A 7,941-nucleotide genomic window follows, 5' to 3' on the forward strand; every position below is an offset into this window, starting at 1 on the left:
GATGCATCTGTCTTTTTCAACTAATTCTGTTTTAAACTTTTCAAGAACCTGTCATCCTGTTTTCCATAATGGCTGCACCATTTTACATTCCCACCAACAGTGTACAAGGGGAATAATGATAGTACCTAACTCAAAAATTGTTGAGAGAATTAAGTGAAATGCTACATATAAATATATATATAGTGTAGTTGAACCTTGCACAACACAGGCTTGAACTGTGTGCATCCACTTATATTTTTTTTCAATAAATATGTTAGAAAATTTTTTAGAGATCTGTGACAATTTGAAAAACATTTTCTTTTCTCATTTATTTTATTGTAACATTAGAGTATATAATACATTTGACATACAAAATATGTGTTATTCAACTATTTATGTAATCTGTAAGACTTCCAGTAAATAGTAGGCTATTCATAGTTAAGTTTTTGGAGAGCCAAAGTTATTTGCAGATTTCTGACTTCATGGAGGTCAGTGACCCTAACCCCATGTTGTTCAAGGGTCAACTGTATATGCATATGAGCAAAATGACATATGCTTAAAATTATTTATTGCAGAATTGTTTGGACCAGCAAGAGACCAGAAACAATATGAACATGCATCAACAGGGCACTGTTTAAATACACCATAGAACATTCATAAATTGGAGAACTATCCAGATGTAGGAACCATGTTATGTACCAATATGGAATATTCTCCAAAATATATTGCTAAGTCATGAAAATGAAACAAAACAAGGGGCCAAAAGATGCATCTAGTACACTGCCATTTGTGTTAAAAAAGGGGAGGGGTGATGTGAATATATTTTCTTGTGGGTGCAGAAAATATCTCTTCAAAGATACACAAGTTATCACTGTGCTTTTGCAGAGAGGAGCTGGTGCCCTGAGAACAGTGGTGTGAGGGAGATTCTTTTGCCTTTTGAATCATGGGCATGCCTTACCCAGGCGAATGAGTGAATGCAATTGGGAAGAAAGGAAGGAAAGTCCTCCTGCAGCCAGGAGGAAGGGGAGACCCACACATTTCTAGAATGTGCTGCTGGACTGACAGCATTATTTATCAAATAATGCTCCCAACACCCCTGGGAGGTAGCCGGTTTACACCCATTTCACAGATGAGGAATTTGGGGTTGAGAGAGAGAAGGAACCTGTCCGAGATGAGCTGCCATCACTAAGTGGCAGAGATGGCTTGGAGCCCAGGACTGACTCTGGCTCATGGGGCTCCTTTTCTGTGGGGAGTAGACAAAGTAGCTTGACTTTCTGCATTGCAGTGACAAGAGACAAGAATTTCTGGGTCTCCAGCACAGACTGAAGTTGCTCCCCAGGGAGCCTAGTCCACCATGGGGGCCAGAGCAACCACAGCTTCAAGTTCATCCACTCCCAAGACAGAATCACCTGGTTCCTTCCCCCAGAGATTATTAGTTGCTGGACTATTCCCAGCATTCTCAGTTCCACCATCTCTGAAGACAAGATCCAATTTAATTTAGGGGGAAAAAAAGGCACAAAAGCCGTAACACCCAGTTTATCCCTTGAAATGCAATCAGGCTGAAGGAAAGAATTAATTTTTAATTCCATCTTAATTACTCAGAGAAATAATCTATTGGTATAACCTGACCCTACAATGGCCCTGCCTGGTCTCTGCTTGCTGCCACTGGCACCTGAGGCTCTCTGCAGACCTGACCGGGGGCAGGTGGGGCCAGCGCTGGCACTCCTGCACAGATATCTTTTGTTGAAGAGAGTTACGAACCTAAGAATTCATGTGTTATCTTTCCTTCAGCATGATCTCTTTTTCAAATTTCTTTAATAAAGCCACAGGATTTATTCCTCGCAGATGCACAATGTGGGGTTATGGGGTTGTGTACAGGGCATGCCTGATCATTTACAACCCTGGGCTGAGGGGATGGGGGTTGTGTCTTCCTCATCACTTCTCACTTGTTAAGCAAAAAACAACTGAATTCCTACTATGTGCTAGCTATCTGTGGGAGCCAGGGGCGCAGCAGGGCAGGTCCCTGCTCTCAAGGCACTGCTATTCTAGGATGAGGGAACAGACAGAAAACCAGTAAGCAAATATACACGATAATTTCAACTGGTGATGAGCACCATGTTGTGAGAATGCTGGGCAAGGGTTTGCAACACAGCTGGGGAGTCAAAAGAAAATCTCTCCAGAAAGGGGATGTTTGGGGCTGAGACCTGGGAAGAGCATGCCAGGCATGGGACACGGGAAGTGAGAAGGCCCCAAGGCAGACACAAGCCAGCATGTCTGAAGAGTAGATAGGGCAGTGCGGCTGGAGTAGCTGGGCCGGGGAGAGGGCGGGGGCTGTGGCTTTGTATTTCTTTCATGCACCAGGGACAGCCATTTGGCCACGCACACAGTAGGGCTCAGTAACTGCTTGGTGCAGAAACAGCACCCTCCAAACCCATAGCATTTGGGAATCCATTTGCTGCCATTTTGTCCCTTCTCTCCTGCCAGGAAATTCAGGCAACTGCTAATGTCCAGGAAGCCACCCTCTGCCAGCCCTCACCAACACTGTTTTGATGTGCTAACAACTCTTAATGAGGATTCTAATGAGTCACTAAAAATGGCATCATTAGGTTGAGAACAGAACAGTCTACACAAGCAAATGTCCAAAACAACCAGGCGATTAGCCAGGAGCAGGCCTGCCCCCTTCCAGCCTGCGCTGGGTAGGCCTTCCCCTTTCCCAAGCAAGCAGGGAGACTATTTTTCTGCCTGTATCTCCCTGGGCTGTCATTCCCTATCCCAGCACAGTGTCATGGACTGTTTTGTTACTTCCACGTGAAGCTATTAACAACTGAGAAAAATGCAAAAAAAAAAAAAGGTATAAAGATCTGTTTGAATGTAAAAGTGGAAGTGAAGACATAGCTTGAGGCTGGTCAGAATTTAAAGTGCCAATGCATTAGGGCCCAGATTCTAAGCCAGGGCTGCAAGCTAAATATCACTTAAGTATGTTTTATTTGGCCTACAGCAGTTACAAAAAATTTAAATCAGTTTCCTATATCAAATTATTAGGAGAGTTTACATAAAAATGTGGATGTTCAGCTTCTCCTGAAATGCCAGAAGTTCTGGCATACCTGGGCCTGCAGGGTTGGGCTATGGTTGGGTAATGGCCATCCCTGTGAGCACTGACCTCTTTGTCACAGTCCCCACCATCCCCCAAGATATCCCCACCCTAAAGCCAAGTGTCACTTGTTATTTATCATCAAGTTTTCCCAGTTGATTTTCTCTCTAGGATTTAAGAAGAAAAGAATATATTTCTCAAAGCTCTTCTTTATTGAAGGTAGGTAAACAAAACACATATCTAGAGAGAGAAAAGATGGGGGAGAGACTATTTCTTGAAGATGCAGAGAAAATTCCTACATGTTTAATATGCAAACAAAGTATGTCTGCCTCCAAGGAATCTACTAAGATGCCTTGGGAAATAGACCCCAACCCACCCATCCACACTGGCTGGGCCCCTGACATTGAGGAAGCTGCTGACTCCCTGCTTGAGGGATTCATTTCTATGCTGGTGGCTATTGGCTTGAGCAACACCGGAAACTAAGTTTTATTGAAATATAGTTGTTATACAATCTTATATTGGTTTCAAGTATACCATACAGTGATTCAATAGTTACCCACATTATTAAATCCTCACCCTGTTGGATTCCCCTGAGGAAGGCGCCGCCCCAAATCACTCACCAAAGACGTTTCTTGATGCAACAAGCAAGAGGAATTTATTCGGAAGCCAACTAGTTGGGGTCCAAGTCAGCCTGTCGCAGCAGGTCTCAACGAGGACCCCGAGCACACTAAGGCAGAAGGTTTTATAGTATTTTCAAAAGGGGTAAAATTTTCCATAATCACAATACAGGGTTTTTTCTATAGGCTCATAAATCTTTTGCTGGCGCCACATCCTGGGGTCTGGTTAGATGAGATCACCTACGGAATGTCTAGGGTGGTTCTAGTAAGATAAGCTAGGCATATATGATTAACTGATTTACGGTTAGCTAACTAAAGGTCACTACAATTGACACAGAAAGGTCACTACAATTGACACAGGCTAACTAACTTGTTTTTCAAGATTCTAATGATTTTGCTTCTTCTGGGTTAGGGGGTGGTATTTAGGCCTTAAGATGGCTGTACTTATGCTAACTTTTGATTCTTCAGATCCTACATTTCCCCATTTCTCTTTTTGGGGCATTCCAATCATGGAATGTTTGTATCTTCTTAGGAGTTGAGTGAGTGGTATTGTTGCTTCAACATTAGTACATGAACGGCACTCACTCTTTCTCTAACAAAAGTTATTAACCGGTTTAACATGCAGGGTCCTAAAGTTAGAAGCAACACAAGGATGAGTAGGGGCCCAGCCAGAGTGGATATCAGGGTTGTAAACCACGGGGACCTAGTGAACTAAGATTCAAACAGTCCTTGGCCTGCTTCTCGCTCTCTCTTCTTCTGATCTAGCCTTTCTCTAAGTTTTGACATTGAATCTCTTACTATCCCGGAATGATCTGCATAAAAGCAGCATTCTTCTCTTAAAGCTGCACACAGTCCTCCTCCTTTTAGGAACAGCAGATCTAGCCCTCGTCTATTCTGTAAGACTACCTCAGAGAGGGAAGTCAGAGATTCTTCAAGTTTTGTAATGGATTGCTCTATGGTTTTTAGGTCTTCATCAATAGCAGTCCTTAGTCTTTCATAATGCTGGTTCCCTTGAACAATAGCGGCTGCCCCCGTTCCCACTCCGGCTGCAACTCCTATCCCTAACAACACGGCTAAGGTCAGCGAGACCGGCTCTCTTTTATATCTATGCCTAGGTTCAAATTCAGTTACGAATGAGAGATCATCATGATACATTAACCTGGGTACTAGCTGAACCATAATACAGAAATCGCGAGAGGAATTGAAGGCAGAAGTAGAGACACATGGGGTCACTCCAGTATTACAAGCCCACCATCCCTCGGGGGGAGGGACTAGATACTCATTTTTACCTGAGGGGGTTATAGCTACGGTTTCATTACACAAGGCTTTATGGGTGGGGGGGACTGTACCTAAACATTTTCCTTTTCCAGTTACTTCAGTTAGAGTTAGTTTCCGGTGGCTTCCCCAGCTACAGATCTCGTGACGGGTTGTTTTATTAAAATTGCCTAACAATCCTAATCCTTCATAATAAGGCGGCCCAGAAGAGAAACACAACCAACAGGATTCAGTAGTTTTAGGATTGGTGGTGTTTAAGGCCTGAAAAGCTCCTTCAAGGAGGTTAAGGAGGCGTCGTCCTGTGCTAGGGAAAGGGGCAACTTGACCAGGAGTGGAAACAGAGGGAGCGGCGGTAGAGACTACAGGGGGGGCTGGGGTCTGCTCGGGGGCCGGGGCTGGGAGACGCGGCCGGTCCTGCAGGACAGTGTTGGGTCCCACTGGGATAGCCGGGAGAGTTTCTACTTTTAGCCTGAGCATAAATAAGACTCCATTGTCATACCCACTCTGGTACAGTCTTAGTCCCCAAGTAAGCCCCTTTTCCCAGTTTGCTGCCCTTTTTCCTGCATCTGTGAAGGAGATATCAATGAGATTGCAGGTGGGATGAGTCTTGCACTGGGCATGAGTGGCACCTCGTTGGATTTTTATAAGGCCTGGAGGGGGTCTCCCTGCGCTTCCTGTCAGCCAATGGCATGTCCCTGTCTGTTCACAACCCCAATTTTTACAGAAAAAATCTGTCTGCCCTCCACATTGTGAGACCTCAGCATCAGTTGAGGGGGCCGGGCATACATAAAAGCAGGCACTTTGAATTTCTTTCATAGTCCCAGAGCCCCAATGCACTATATAATCCCGAGTGCTACATCCGGGTACTCCAACTGTGTCCTCATACTTAGGGTCTTGCTTGAAAAGAGTGCATACGTCTACAGTGAGGGTAGGCCACCAGGTTCCCTTAGGGTGTTGTCCTGTTATCTGGACTACTATTTGGCGGGAAGCTGGGGTAATGATTTGCCATGTCAGTAACCTGGGCTCATGAGGGTTAGGGTTCTGGTGGGTTGGAGGTAGCAGAAACATCAGAATTACTAACAGCATAATTCTTTTTACACAAGCGAAGCTTAAGGGGGTTATCAGTCCGAGTTACTCGCCAGTCTGGGTCCGGGGGTGCCTTCTTTAGATGTGAAGCGTGTATCCAGGAAGAGACGCCGTCCACTTTTACAGCTGTGGGAGTAGTCAGGAGGACGACGAAAGGCCCCTTCCACCGTGGCTCGAGGTTTCCTGTCCGGTGCCTTCTTACATAGACAGGGTCTCCCACCTGGAACTGGTGAGGCACTGAGAGTTCCTCTGGCCGATAGGCTTCCTTGATGGAGGCCCACACCTCTTTCTGCACAGCTTCCAAGGCTCGTAACCTTTCAAGCAAAAACTTATTAGTTGCACACTCAGGGAATACATGAAGATGTGCTGACTGAAGCGGAGCTGGGGCCCCAAACATTATTTCAAAAGGCGTTAGTCCAAAGCGGCCGGGAGTGTTCCTGACTCTAAATAGGGCGAAGGGAAGGAGGACTAACCAATCACATAAGCCAGTCTCTATGGACAATTTAGTCAAGGTCTCTTTTAGAGTTCTGTTCATCCTTTCTACCTGTCCTGAGCTCTGGGGCCTGTATGCACAATGCAATTTCCAGTCCGTCCCCAGGATCTTGGCCAATCCCTGACTTACCTGGGCAACAAAAGCAGGGCCGTTGTCGGAGCCGATTACCTTTGGGATTCCAAACCTGGGAAATATTTCTTCAAGGATCTTTTTAGACACCGTCTGAGCTGTCTCAGTTTTGGTGGGGAACGCCTCTGTCCATCCTGAAAATGTGTCTAGAAAAACTAGAAGGTACTTATATCTATACTTGGCAGGCTTAATTTCAGTGAAGTCAACTTCCCAATAAGCTCCTGGGCGATCTCCTCGAAGTCTTTTCCCGGATATTGCTTGATTTTTGCTCACGTTTACTAATTGACAGGGAACACAATTTTTTACAATCTCGTCAGCTAATTTTCCTAATTTAATAACATGATAAGGGGAGTCTCGAACTAAGGTCTTTAGGTTTTTTGCTCCCAAATGTGTCAGTTGATGTAATTGCCTTAAGTATTCTGCTGCCTCTCTCTGGGGCAGGACAACTTTCCCTTTTTCAGACTTGTATATCTCTTGGGGCAAAGAATTTTTGAACCCTAATTTGTCTATACAAATGAGATCTTCAGGTGTGTACTGGAAGCTCTTGATGTGAGTGGCTTCCGGACACACTTGGAGGGGCAAAATGTTCATTCCCTGAGCCGCTTGCTTTGCGGCTTGGTCTGCTCTCCGGTTTCCTCGAGCTATTGGAGAGTCATCTTTCTGGTGTCCAGGGCAATGTATTATTGCTACTTCTTTAGGCCTATGGATGGCTTCTAGCAAATCTAAAATTTCTTGTTTGTTTTTAACATCTCTCCCGGCAGAAGTTAACAGCCCTCTCTGTCTATAAATAGCCCCGTGTATATGAGCAGTGGCAAAGGCGTATCTGCTGTCAGTGTAGACGTTAAGTCTCTTACCTTCTGCCATCCTTAGGGCCTGAGTCAGAGCGATGAGTTCTGCTCTCTGTGCAGAGGTGCCCGTTGGGAGTCCACTGGCCCATACAACTCGGTCATCATCTACTACTGCAGCTCCAGCCATTCTTTTACTATCCATGATGTAACTGCTCCCGTCCGTGTACCAAGTCAGGAGTCCTGTTCCCCTTAAGGGCTGGTCTTGCAAGTCCTGGCGGGTTCCTGTCTCTTCAGCCAGGATTTCCTGGCAGGTATGAAGCACTTCTTTCCCCAACTCGGGGAGCAGAGTGGCCGGGTTTAGGATGGCAGGGGGGGCAAACTCTACTCGATCACGATTCAGGAGTAAGGTTTGGTAGTGAGTCATTCTGGCATTCGACATCCATCTCTCGGGTGGCTGCCGAATCACACTCTCTAACGCATGTG

The 7,941-nt window shown here is 45.4% G+C and overlaps 1 long non-coding RNA gene across 1 annotated transcript; it reads right to left on the reverse strand.

The window, feature by feature from the left end:
- Nucleotides 1-4,579: 4,579 nt before the first annotated feature.
- LOC140848540 (uncharacterized) lies at nucleotides 4,580-7,516 on the reverse strand. Its single transcript, XR_012129612.1, has 2 exons — nucleotides 6,671-7,516; nucleotides 4,580-6,362 (listed from the first exon to the last, which is right to left on the reverse strand). It is a non-coding gene; the product is annotated as an uncharacterized lncRNA (long non-coding RNA).
- Between the last annotated feature and the right edge of the window lie 425 nt (nucleotides 7,517-7,941).

This window comes from Manis javanica, chromosome 1 (assembly GCF_040802235.1).
Source record: "Manis javanica isolate MJ-LG chromosome 1, MJ_LKY, whole genome shotgun sequence".
In the NCBI taxonomy this organism is placed as follows: domain Eukaryota; kingdom Metazoa; phylum Chordata; class Mammalia; order Pholidota; family Manidae; genus Manis; species Manis javanica.